This window comes from Papio anubis, unplaced genomic scaffold (assembly GCF_008728515.1).
Source record: "Papio anubis isolate 15944 unplaced genomic scaffold, Panubis1.0 scaffold1193, whole genome shotgun sequence".
NCBI classification, from domain to species: domain Eukaryota; kingdom Metazoa; phylum Chordata; class Mammalia; order Primates; family Cercopithecidae; genus Papio; species Papio anubis.
This window is the reverse complement of record NW_022161087.1, coordinates 1-13547: the sequence shown is the minus strand read 5'-3', so window position 1 is coordinate 13547 and position 13547 is coordinate 1. Positions and strand designations below refer to the sequence as shown.

General features: G+C 39.5%; 1 long non-coding RNA gene across 1 annotated transcript; it reads right to left on the bottom strand.

Moving 5' to 3' along the window:
* Positions 1-200: 200 nt before the first annotated feature.
* On the bottom strand, positions 201-10591 carry LOC116272523. Its single transcript, XR_004181190.1, has 2 exons — positions 8223-10591; positions 201-1883 (listed from the first exon to the last, which is right to left on the bottom strand). It is a non-coding gene; the product is annotated as an uncharacterized LOC116272523 (long non-coding RNA).
* Positions 10592-13547: the final 2956 nt, after the last annotated feature.

The following is a 13547-nucleotide window of genomic DNA, read 5'->3' as shown; positions in this document are numbered from 1 at the left end:
TGATTTAAATAACATATTAACCAAAATAGACTGGCCATGGTTCAAACTGACATTTTAATTAAATGTGATGATAGGTTGAGTAACCTAGCAGTACTCTAACATGACTTTTGGTTATGGCTTTTTCCATATTATGTTTAGGCTGAGGCATCCCTAAATGATTGAATTTTAATTCCCCTTCTTAAACATGAGATTTATCTTTAAAAAACAATTTATTTTCTTAAAATTTCAAGCTAATTCTATAATTCATGCATAAATAATCTCACTATATATCAGCTGTATATGTACACACATACATATAAGTATTTGTATACACACATATTACAAAATTTTTTAAAAACTTACTAGTAGGGTATGACCACGAAGAAAAAGAGGCTTTGCGTAATGTGATGGAAACATAATTGCAGGACAAACAATAGGCTGCTGTGAGGGCTGTATTTACCGTTGCTGCTGTAAGACTTGGAAAAAAACTGGATAGTGGATATTTAATCCCCATAACAGAAAATTTAGGGTGCAGAAAACTTCCCACAATTTTTACAGAGAATATCAACAGAAAGGCATTAAATGCAGGGAATACACAGTGTGACAGTATACAAAAATAAGCAGGTTGATGGTTTAGACTTATGAGACAAGAGACAGAAATAGTAGATGATGTCATAATTCTTTTATGGAGTTATGAAAATTCTTCATTTTATATATGGTCAGGTGCTTTCAAATGTCAATGAGAAAAATATTTAAAGGAAGAATCAAATCTAAGACATGGAGAGATCTTTAAGAAAATAACCTTCAGGCCAGGCACGGTGGCTCACACCTGTAATCCCAGCACTTTGGGAGGCCGAGGCGGGCAGATCAGGTCAGGGGATTGAGACCATCCTGGCCAACATGGTGAAACCCCGTCTCTACTAAAATACAAAAAATGAGCTGGGAGCAGTGGTGTGTGCCTGTAGTCCCAGCTACTCGGGAGGCTGAGATAAGAGAATCACTTGACCCAGAAGGCAGAGGTTGCAGTGAGCCGAGATAGTGCCACTGCACTCCTGCCTGGTGACAGAGCGAGACTCCATCTCAAAAAAAAGAAAAGAAAAGAAAAGAAAAATTACCTTCACTCTGAGAAGGTATAATCATTTCATCAACACATTCTTGAGCACAACTATGCACACATTCACTTCCGCATTCACAAGCCATGCTGCGTGCACACACTGATGCCCCTAGATTCCTTTTTTGAAGAGATGGTGTCTTGGTGTGTCATCCAGGCTAGAGAGCAGTGTTAGGATCACAGTTCACTGCAGCCTCAAACTCCTGGGTTCAAGCGATCCTCCCACCTCAGGCTCCTGAGTAGCCTAAACTACAAGAAGGAGCCACCATGCCCAGCCAATGTTTTCATTTTTTTGCAGAGATGAAATCTTGCTATGTTGCCCAGGCTGGTCTTGAACTCCTAGCCTCAAGGAATCCTCCTGCCTTGCCATCCCAATGTACTGAGATTATAGGTGTGAACCACTGTGCCCAGCCACTGGATTCTTTATTAAGAAGAAAACTTGTTTGCTGACATGTAGGCAATGAATTGATAAATAGTAGCTCATAAATTAATGATTTACAAATCAATATAAATGAGTTAACACAAAAATAATAGCACAAACTAATAAACAGTTTACGACTTCAAGTTTCTTTTTTTTCCTTTACAAGGTAGCTCTGACAGAGGCTACTACTTGTCCATTCCATGGAAAAATCAGACGGGGTTAAAATGTCAGAGGTACATTTATTAATACCTTGCTGCCTTTTGTGTAGCATCCTCTCAGGACTTCACCAGTTGGGACTGACACACCTCTCCAGCTAGGTTCAGGAGCCAGACAGAAGCACACAGAACTGGGAATCCAAAGCCATCTCTGACACTAAATCAATGAAAACAGCGGGATCAGGTTCCAAGATGGCTGAATAGGAACAGCTCCAGGCTATAGCTTCCAACGTGAGCAACGCAGAAGACGGGTGATTTCTGCATTTCCAACTGAGGTACCAAGTTCATCTCACTGGGGCATGTTGGACAGTGGGTGCAGGACAGTGGGTGCAGCCCACTGAGCGAGAGCCAAAGCAGGATGAGGCATTGCCTCACCCGGGAAGCAGAAGGGGTAAGGCAATTCCCTTTCCTAGCCAAGGGAAACCGTGACACACAGCACATGGAAAATTGGGTCACTCCCACCCTAATACTGTGCTTTTCCAAGGGTCTTAGCAAATGGCACACCAAGAGATTATATCCCGTGCCTGGCTCGGAGGGTCCCACGTCCACGGAGCCTCCCTCATTGCTAGCACAGCAGTCTGAGATCTAACTGCAAGGCGGCAGCAAGGCTGGGAGAGGGGGGCCCACCATTGCTGAGGCTTGAGTAGGTAAACAAAGCGGCCGGGAAGCTTGATCTGGGGGAAGCCCACCAGAGCTCAAGGAGGCCTGCCTGCCTCTGTAGACTCCACCTCTGGGGACAGAGCATAGCCAAACAAAAGGCAGCAGAAACCTCTGCAGATTTAAAGGTCCTTGCCTGACAGCTTTGAAGGGAGTAGTGGTTCTCCCAGCATGGAGTTTGAGATCTGAGAACAGACAGACTGCTTCCTCAGGTGGATCTCTGACCTGTGAGTAGCCTAACTGGGAGGCACCCCCCAGTAGGGGCAGACTGACACCTCACAGGGCCGGGTACCCCTCTGAGATGAAGCTTCTAGAGGAACGATCAGGGAGCAACATTTGCTGTTCAGCAATATTCACTCTTCTGCAGCCTCCACTGCTGATACCCAGGCAAACAGGGTATGCAGTGGACCTCCAGCAAACTCCAACAGACCTGCAGCTGAGGGTCCTGTCGGAAAACTAACAAACAGAATGGACATCCACACCAAAACCTCATCTGTACGTCACCATCATCAAAGACCAAAGGTAGATAAAACCACAAAGATGGGGAAAAAACAGAGCAGAAAAGCTGAAAATTCTAAAAATCAGAGTGCCTCTCCCCCTCCAAAGGAACACAGCTCCTCGCCAGCAACGGAACAAAGCTGGATGGAGAATGACTTTGTCGAGCTGAGAGAAGAAGGCTTCAGATGATCGAACTTCTCTGAGCTAAAGGAGGAAGTTCGAACCCATCACAAGCTAAAAACCTTGAAAAAAGATTAGACGAATGGCTAACTAGAATAACCAATGTAGAGAAGTCCTTAAATGACCCGATAGAGCTGAAAACCATGGCACGAGAACTATGTGACAAACGCACAAGCTTCAGTAACCGATTTAATCAACTGGAAGAAACGGTATCAGTGATTGAAGATCAAGTGAATGAAACGAAGTGAGAAGAGAAGTTTAAAGAAACAAGAGTAAAAAGAAATGAACAAAGCCTCCAATAAATATGGGACTATGTGAAAAGACCAAATCTACATCTGATTGGTGTACCTGAAAGTGATGGGGAAAATGGAACCAAGTTGGAAAACACTCTGCAGGGTATTATCCAGGAGAACTTCCCCAACCTAGCAAGGCAGGCCAACATTCAAATTCAGGAAATACAGAGAACGCCACAAAGATACTCCTCGAGAAGAGCAACTCCAAGACATGTAATTCTCAGATTCACCAAAATTGAAATGAAGGAAAAAATGTTAAGGGCAGTCAGAGAGAAAGGTCGGGTTACTCACAAAGGGAAGCCCATCAGACTAACAGCAGATCTCTCAGCAGTAACTCTATAAGCCAGAAGAGAGTGGGGGCCAATATTCAATATTCTTAAAGAAAAGAATTTTCAACCCAGAATTTCATATCCAGCCAAACTAAGTTTTATAAGTGGAGGAGAAATAAAATCCTTTACAGACAAGCAAAGGCTGAGAGATTTTATCACCACCAGGCCTGCCCTACAAGAGCTCCTAAAGGAAGCACTAAACATGGAAAGGAACAACTGGTACCAGACACTGAAAAAACAAGCCAAAATGTAAAGACTATGGATGCTAGGAAGAAACTGCATCAACTAACGAGCAAAATAACCGGCTAACATCATAATGACAGGATCAAATTAACACATAACAATATTAACCTTACATGTAAATGGGTTAAATGCTCCAATTAAAAGACACACACTGGCAAATTGGATAAAGAGTCAAGACCCATCAGTGTGCTGTATTCAAGAGACCCATCTCATGTGCAGAGACACACAAATGCTCAAAATAAAGGGATGGAGGAAGATCTATCAAGCAAATGGAAAATAAAAAAAAGGCAGGGGTTGCAATCCTAGTCTCTGATAAAACAGACTTTAAACCATCAAAGATCAAAAGAGACAAAGAAGGCCATTACATAATGGTAAAGGGATCAATTCAACAAGAAGAGCTAAGTATCCTAAATATATATGCACCCAATACAGGAGCACCCAGATTCATAAAGCAAGTCCTTAGAGACTTACAAAGAGACTTAGACTCCCATGCAATAATAATGGGAGACTTTAATACCCCACCATCAACATTAGACAGATAAACAAGACAGAAAGTTAAAAAGGATATCCAGGAATTGAACTCAGCTCTGCACCAAGCAGACCTAATAGACATCTACAGAACTCTCCACCCCAAATCAACAGAATATGCATTCTTCTCAGCACCATATCACACTTATTCCAAAATTGACCACATACTTGGAAGTAAAGCACTCCTCAGAAAATGTAAAAGAACAGAAATTATAACAAACTGTCTCTCAGATGACAGTGCAATCAAACTAGAACTCAGGATTAAGAAACTCTCTCAAAACTGCTCAACTACATGGAAACTGAACAACCTGCTCCTGAATGACTACTGGGTACATAACGAAATGAAGGCAGAAATAAAGATGTTCTTTGAAACCAATGAGAACAAAGATACAGCACACCAGAATCTCTGGGACACATTTAAAGCAGTGTGTAGAGGGAAATTTATAGCAGTAAATGGCCACAAGAGAAAGGAGAAAAGATCTAAAATTAACACCCTAACATCACAATTAAAAGAACTAGAGAAGCAAGAGCAAACACATTCAAAAGCTAGCAGGAGGCAAGAAATAACTAACATCAGAGCAGAACTGAAGGAGATAGAGACACAAAAAACCCTTCAAGAAATCAATGAATCCAGGAGCTGATTTTTTGAAAAGATCAACAAAATTGATAGACCGCTAGCAAGACTAATAAAGAAGAAAAGAGAGAAGAATCAAATAGATACAATAAAAAATGATAAAGGGGACATCACCACCGACCCCACAGAAATACAAACTACCATTGGAGAATACTATAAACACTTCTATCCAAATAAACTAGAAAACCTAGAAGAAATGGATAAATACCTGGACACATACACTCTCCCAAGACTAAACCAGGAAGAAGCTGAATCCCTGAATAGAGCAATAACAGGCTCTGAAATACAGGCAATAATTAATAGCCTACCAACCAAAAAAAGTCCAGGACCAGATGGATTCACAGCCAAATTCTACTCCAGAGGAGGAGCTGGTACCATTGCTTCTGAAACTATTCCAATCAATAGAAAAAGATGGAATCCTCCCTAACTGCTTTTATGAGGCCAACATCATGCTGGTACCAAAGCCTAGCAGAGACACAACAAAGAAAGAGATTTTTTAGACCAATACCCCTGATGAACATTGATGCAAAAATCCTCAATAAAATACTGGCAAATCGAATCCAGAAGCACATCAAAAACCTTATCCACCATGATCAAGTGGGCTTCATCCCTGGGATGCAAGGCTGGTCCAACATATGCAAATCAATAAACCTAATCCAACATATAAACAGAACCAAAGACAAAAACCACATGATTATCTCAACAGATGCAGAAAAGGCCTTTGACAAAATTCAACAGCCCTTCATGCTAAAAACTCTCAATAAATTCAGTATTGATGGAACATATCTCAAAATAATAAGAGCTATTTATGACAAACCCACAGCCAATATCATACTGAATGGGCAAAAACTGGAAGCATTCCCTTTGAAAACTGGCACAAGACAGGGATGCCCTCTCTCACCACTCCTATTCAACATAGTGTTGGAAGTTCTGGCCAGGGCAATCAGGCAGTAGAAAGAAATAAAGGGTATTCAATTAGGAAAAGAGGAAGTCAAGTTGTCCCTGTTTGCAGATGACATGATTGTATACTTAGAAAACCCCATCGTCTCAGCCCAAAATCTCCTTAAGCTGATAAGCAACGTCAGCAAAGTCTCAGGATACAAAATCAATGTGCAAAAATCATAAGCATTCTTATACACCAACAGCAGACAAACAGAGAGCCAAATCATGAATGAACTCCCATTCACAACTGCTTCAAATAGAATAAAATACCTAGGAATCCAACTTACAAGGGATGTGAAGGACCTCTTCAAGGAGAACTACAAACCACTGCTCAATGAAATAAAAGAGGACACAACAAATGGAAGAACATTCCATGTTCACGGATAGGAAGAATCAATATCATGAAAACGGCCATATTGCCCAAGGTAATTTATAGATTCAATGCCATCCCCATCAAGCTACCAATGACTTTCTTCACAGAATTGGAAAAAACTACTTTAAAGTTCATCTGGAACCAAAAAAGAGCCCACATTGCCAAGACAATCCTAAGCCAAAAGAACAAAGCTGGAGGCATCATGCTACCTGACTTCAAACTATACTACAAGGCTACAGTAACCAAAACAGCATGGTACTGGTACCAAAACAGAGATATACCAATGGAACAGAACAGAGCCCTCAGAAATAATACCACCACACATCTACAACCATTTGATCTTTGACAAACCTGACAAAAACATGAAATGGGGAAAGGATTCCCTATTTAATAAATGGTGCTTGGAAAACTGGCTAGCCATATGTAGAACGCTAAAAATGGATCCCTTCCTTACACCTTATACAAAAATTAATTCAATATGGATTAGAGACTTAAATGTTAGACCTAAAACCATAAAAACCCTAGAAGAAAACCTAGGCAATACCATTCTGGACATAGGCATGGGTAAGGACTTCATGTCTAAAACACCAAAAGCAATGGCAACAAAAGCCAACATTGACAAATCAGATCTAATTAAACGGAAGAGCTTCTGCACAGCAAAAGAAACTACCATCAGAGTAGAAGGAAAAAGACAGCCCATAGGAATGGGAGAAAATTTTTGAGTGGGCGGTGGGAAATCTTTAGTGGAAAGAATGAATCTGAAGTATTTCTTCCCTAAGAGTTCATCAGGATTTGATGGTAGAGAGCTTTGTGTACAAGGGTTCCAGTTCCACATAGTTCAGGTCTAATTTCAAAGGCAACTTCTAGTGCAACCTGTGATTCACCTTGTCCTAAAGTGCCATCTGTAAAGGGTCTGGAGATAACCCACAGGCAGCACTGTGAACCCCTGACAGCAAGCCTTTCCAGATAAATACCAGGTCAGTGTCTACAGCTGATGACACAGAGCGGAATATCTAAAAAATAATACTTCTTTGGCCAATGGACTGCCAGTCACTATTATTTAGTGTAAAATATTATATTACATATATGTAATTTTTTAAATTGCAGTGTTCCACATTGAAGCAATTAAATATAAACACCAGATGTTTATTCAGTTTAAAGGCAACTTAGAAATACTGATGCCAGATAGAAAGATGCTTTAGCCCCAAGTCAGGTGTGTGGAAGTTGTCACAACTAAACCAACAAAGGGATCTTGAGGCATAATAAGCGTTCACGCATTTTCAGCTATACCTCTGTTGTCTTGAATATGAAAACCTAAGCTACAGTTATGCCACAGCACAGAATGTACTATGTTTGACATCACTGAGCCTTAGTTTACAAATGGTAAAAAAAAAAAAAAATAGGGAAGGTAAACTGTGAAGTTTCCTTAAGGAGCTGTTACAACCAACAGACTCATGAAAATCTTTGCCAAATGTCCCCAGTACATAGCTCCTCCCCACTGATGGGCTCAATGGGGAGAAGCTATGCACATGTCTCAACTTTCATATGCTCAATGGCAATAAAGGATTCCCAGGGTAAAGTAAGGGATATAAATAACATAGCACACTGAAAGGACTGTAATGTTACTTCAGAGTGTTGCAAAATAAAGATCACAGATGAAAGTTTTAGTTCACTGAAGCATGTAATCATGTACATTTCATTAGTATGTTTTAAAGTCTTATACTGCTTACATTTTTATGTGGGAAAATATATTTTGTCTCTGCTTTGTGGATGAAATGTGAACAGGCAAAACTAAAAATAATTTTACAACCCAAATCACCAGATGTTAATGGCTGGTAATTCAACCGGAAACCTGAAAGATAACATCTATTTCATTGTGATACCAAATATCAGTGACAAGGAAAATTTTATTTGTGGTATTTAAGTGCAGGCCTCTGGAACAAATGACTTGGTTCACAGGCAGCGCGCCCACTGCTGAACTGCCACGGCCTGACAGCCTGTCTTATCTGCCCAACTGCTCATTAGGTTTGGCAATCTTCACCTGTGCCTCCAGCTTACATTTCAGCAAGTAATACACATCAGTCTGCTTTTATCATCTTCTGCAGTGAGCTTCCAATACTCCCTCAGCAGTACGGTGCCCCTGCATCTGCAATCCTCCAAATATACCTTGTATACATGTCATTATTTTTCAACTGTCATTCAGCTTCCAGCTTTGGAGGCTAGCTTAGCTTAAATAAAGCAAAAATACAAGACAGATAATATGCAAAGTAAGTCCTGCATTGTAAATATTAAGTGGGCTGACCAATCATTTAATTTTTTAACATTAAAAAAGAATACATTCACCATACAAATTTAATATTTAAATATGTATTTCAGAGTGTATTTTGGCGTGGGGCACAGGTGACAATAGAGTAGAGGATTCCTCTTCCAATTGTCTCTGACCTATCCAACCTTTGTTACAGGTCAGAGAGTTCTCCAATCCATAAATAAACAACAGAGATAATGTGGCAACCAGGACACAGAGAACTACTAGAGTACTGCTCAGCTCTCTGCCTAGGCCTGATCCTGTTGATTCCTGACAATGAGCGCTGTGAAATTTAGAGGCAAACCAATACACATACACACAAACACAAACACACAAAAGAGATACTTCATGGGCAAAAAGCACCAAAGATTTAAAACAAAATGTCTGAAAGACCATAAAACAACTTCTGATGAAATGCTGTTTTCATTTTACAGAAGTAAAATATTCACCACCAATCCTAAAATTAGCTTAAAAATTACAATAAGTACATTAATTTTGGATTCCATCTCCAATTCATACCTCATCAACATGTAATAATCACACTGTATCAACAACAAAGCTGGATAGACTTTATATGCTGAATATAACTTGTACAGTAAGAAGGTAATTTTTTGAAATAGTGAGAATATAACATTTGTATGCCATGCTCTACTTCACAAGTTAAAAGAAAATATAATCATTTCCATTTTTAAAATACATTGAAATAAAATACAGAAAAGAGGATTCTAATACCAGTTAACATTAAGAGAATATATCTCTAAATCAAAGATCTTGGATCTTCTAGAAAGAAAAAAAAATCAACCTGTATATACTTGGGTAAGAAAAAAAAAATCAAGAGACTAAGAAAGGAGAGAGGATGTTAGCTTACAATCATTTCCAAAAATGGCTTTCCATTTCCTCCTCTGACGTCAACAGCCTAAATTACCAAGGAAATGCAAAATAATTCAATTTGTGCATTAATAAGCCAACCTAGAAATGGCAATATAGTCAATGAAAATACAAAGAAATAGAAAATGTCAAGGAATTATTTAACATGTTTAAGATGACATAGCGCAGGGAAAAAGTGATCTGATAAACACTGGAAGAGTTAATAAGCAAACTCAGGCATGGTTCCCTAACGCCACACTTCAAAAGAACTTACAGAGAGAATAAAGGAATAATTCTTTTTTAAAAAAATCTAATTTTAGAAAAAAATTGCTTAACAGGGAAGTTAGTGTTTTGTAGATCTTTTGGAAAGCTGATTAATTTCTAAGCTAAAAACACATGATCCTTAAGAGAAATGGCTGAGTCCAGGCCCAAGGCAGAAAGAAGGCAAAATGAGCCTGGATCCTCTTGTTCTGTCAGAAAGTAAGAAATGCTCAAAGACTAACAGAGACAGTTGAAAGGACACAGGAGACAGGCTGAAGGCTCCCACGGCCGAATCTGGGACAGCATAGGCATCAGAAAGAACAATGATGGTGATGGAAAATAACCCATGGAATAAAATGCAAGTGCATTAGTCAGAGGTGATACCGAAATAAAGAGAAGTGAAAGCTCTTTGTTAAAGATGCCAGCTAACAAATGTAGGAGGAATGACAGAGGAAGAACATTCATTTTAAGTCACCAGTGCCATAACTGATAGAGAAGATCATCAGGAGGCTAAAATCACTGAATGAAAGAAAACTATACGAAGCTATTTAACGTAGTACAATACATAAATGTATGAAAACATAAATTAGAAAAAACAAAAAAATCGTACCATAAGAGATACATTAGAATAGAATGGATAAGTTAGAATACAGCAATAATAGGCCACGCATAGTGGCTCACATTTGTAATCCCAGGACTTTGGGAGGCCAAGGTGGGAAGATTGCTTGAGCCCAGGAGTTTGAGACCAGCCTGGGCAACATAGTGAGAACTCATCCCTAGAACAAAATTTAAAAAATTAGCCGGGAGACAGAATTTCACTCTTGTTGCCCAGGCTGGAGTGCAATGGCGCGATCTCGGCTTACCACAACCTCCGCCTCTTGGGTTGAAGTGATTCTCCTGCTGCAGCCTCCTAAGTAACTGGGATTATAGGCATGCACCACCCCACCCAGTTAATTTTGTATTTTTAGTAGAGGCGGGATTTCTGCATGTTGGTCAGGCTGGTCTCGAACTCCTGACCTCAGGTGATCCGCCCACTTCAGTCTCTCAAAGTGCTGGGATTACAGGCGTGAGCCACTGCATCTGGCCTTTTTTTTTTCTTTTTTTTTTTTTGGCTAATTTTTATTTTATTTTTGCTAATTTAAAAGATAGTTAATAGAATATCAGAAATAGTGAACATTATCATTTTCATAAATGCAAGAGCCTGTACATTTTCCACACACTGAGTACTATCTAAATTTTCCATTGATAAACTCTGGCCTCTTCTTCAGGCAATTCATGTACTTACTTTAGCGTTATCATTAAGGATGAAGGTTCCAGAACCATCAGGAACAAGGGTCCCATCTTCACACAAGTTACTTAACTGCTGGGAGGCTCTATCTCATCTTATGTAAACTACAGATAATACCTACTCACCTCAAGGGTGTACCAAGGGTTTATGTAAGCTAAATTTGTAGAAAGCAGTTAGCACAGTGCCAGGAAGGGTCCAAGAAGAAATGGTACTTACTATGATATATTTGTACATATATATGTATGCATGTTAATGAGCTCTTATTAGCTGTGTTCATTAAAGGTTTTCTCCATCCTGTGATGTGCTTTTAGATTTTGGAATACATTTCATTGTGCACGTTCCATCTGTATTATTAATATAACAACATTTATTACTATTACTATTGTCATCATCAATTCAATTACATTTACTGTATCCCTGATGATGACCATGATTCCTTTAATAATCATAAAACTCTCTTCCCTTCATCACAGGGTAAATAACCTATCATAACACTGTAAGTCTCCATCAGCACCCCAGGCTGCCCCTGCTGACTAACCAGATCTGCTACTTTAGCCAGATCAATCATCATGTTAATGTCACACCCACATTCAATAATGGTGAGTCTGTATTTTTTACCTATAAGTGAAAAGATGAAAATTTTACTTTAAAAAGACCCTGAAAAAACTCTAACCATCAACTCTTAATTTTCATTTTTTAATTGCATCCAGTAAAACACCATATACGCTTACAGGAGTGTACCCGAAGTTCATTTTTATAGGCAAAAACTGGTAAAATAAATTCCATCCTGTTTTTCTTCCTGTGTTCTAAATTTAGATAATATCAAAAGTCTACCCAGATGAATAAAAGTGCTCAAACAGGGAAAATTCTGGCTCGACAGGCTCCATGATAACCATGATCTTGCTGTTCAGCTGCAGGCCAATGTCTTCACCTCTATCAAAATTTCCTGTATTCCCACTATCGCTAAAAACATCCTCAAACATAATGCAACAGAATCCTTATAACAATAATTATTTCTAAATTAAGGTAATAAGAAAATGGTCAAGAAAATATGGGCTGGGCACAGTGGCTCAGGCCTGTAGTCCTAGCACCTTGAGAGACCAGGGCAGGTGGATCCCTTGAGCCTCGTTTTGAGACCAGCCTAGGCCACATGGGTAAACCCCATCTTTAGAAAAACATAAAAATTTACAAAAAAGGAAAAAAAGGATAAATTAGCCAGGCATGGTGGCATACACTACTCAGGAGGCTAAGGTAGGAGGATTGCTTGAGCCTGGGAGGTTGAGGCTGCAGTGAGCTGTAATCACACCACTGCATTCCAGCCTGTGCCACAGAGTAAGACTCTGTCTCAAAAAAAGGAAAAGAAAATATGGATGCTCCAAAGATAAAGAAAAGCCTCAATCCAACTATATTACTGCAATAACAAGAGATTTCAGAGTGTGCATTGCCATTCTACCACTGGAAGTTTGTTTCATCTTCCCTCAAACTTGGAAAGGGCATCATCTTCCAAAGCTGACAAATTCTCATAGGAAAAAGAGAAAACGCGCACTTCCACCAGCATGTGGTTTCATAAGGGCAAGCATGTGCACCTGGCACATAGGAGGTACGTGCTCTCTGTTAAATGATGTGTTCACAGTGACCAGGCCTGCTAGGCCCTTCCAAGGAACATGCATGGCAAAGCCATAGAGCAGTCAGGATAAGATATGTATCATATCCTTATCTCTGGGAACTTACCCTTTTCTGAAGTTATAGCCAACTTAGTAAAAGTGTAAGAGAGGTAACATGATATGACAATATTTAACATGTTCCACTCAAGAAAACAACAAACACACGCATGTCCCTCAGATGACAACAGCCACGCCAACTCTGTGTCTGTGGCGGCATCTTCTACCTGACACGATCGTCACAGGGCCTCTGATCTCAGTCAGCTTCTGCCGGGTGAAGTTCCCAATGAGGCATTATATCAAAGTGCTCTTTCCAACTTTGGAGGCCCCGTCACCACTGCTACTATTGGTGGGGGCTCTAGTGGAGTTCAATCAACCACTGGCATATGATGCTTTCTTATCTTCAAATCCTAAGTCCCATTTATTTAAAAAAAAAAAAAAAAGTAAACTCACTTTCAAAATAGAGTAAAAGGTATCAATCTTGTAAGTAGACTTTTTTTTTGTATACTTTCAGATATAGAGTACAACAGACAATACAAAAATATAAGTAACTTGTCAATTATTAACTTCTGACCCCTATCCAAATCAACTGCTGTTCAATAAAGATGTAACAAGATGACTTCAATAGTATAGAGTTGAAAATTAAACACTCCTTAAATCTGACGGTTTTACGAGTGATTTTAATAATTTTTTAAAAACCAAAAGGTAAATACCGAGGCAGTGCATCATAACAGATAAGAGCAGAGGCTCTGGAGTTAAATT